This window comes from Trachymyrmex cornetzi, unplaced genomic scaffold (assembly GCF_001594075.2).
Source record: "Trachymyrmex cornetzi isolate Tcor2-1 unplaced genomic scaffold, Tcor1.1 scaffold379, whole genome shotgun sequence".
In the NCBI taxonomy this organism is placed as follows: Eukaryota; Metazoa; Arthropoda; class Insecta; order Hymenoptera; family Formicidae; genus Trachymyrmex; species Trachymyrmex cornetzi.
Window position 1 is genome coordinate 27443 of NW_017298523.1, and position 359 is coordinate 27801.

Consider the following 359-nt stretch of genomic DNA (forward strand, 5'->3'; position numbering starts at 1 on the left):
ACTTTTTTGTTCAAAATCGTGTCAGCTACATTTTTTGTTTGAAACTTTTTTTTCCATGCACAGATTTCTGGGAAATCGATGTTTTCCGTTTTTTACCCCCTTTAGGGGGCAATTTCTGACGAAGCCCGGGGGTACAAGTGGTAAACTTTTTTGCATCTTTTTTGGAGACTACTAGTGAACATTCATACCAAATTTCAGCCAGGTCGGTCATTTTTAGAGGTTCAGTAGTATTTTTGCCTCTGACGACTGGACTACTATGGAATTTTAAAATTATACTATATAAACTTACCTTTTTAAAAAAAGGTAAAGAAAGCGCTAAAGCGTTGGTGAAACTGATAACTAATCACGTTTGCTGTTTA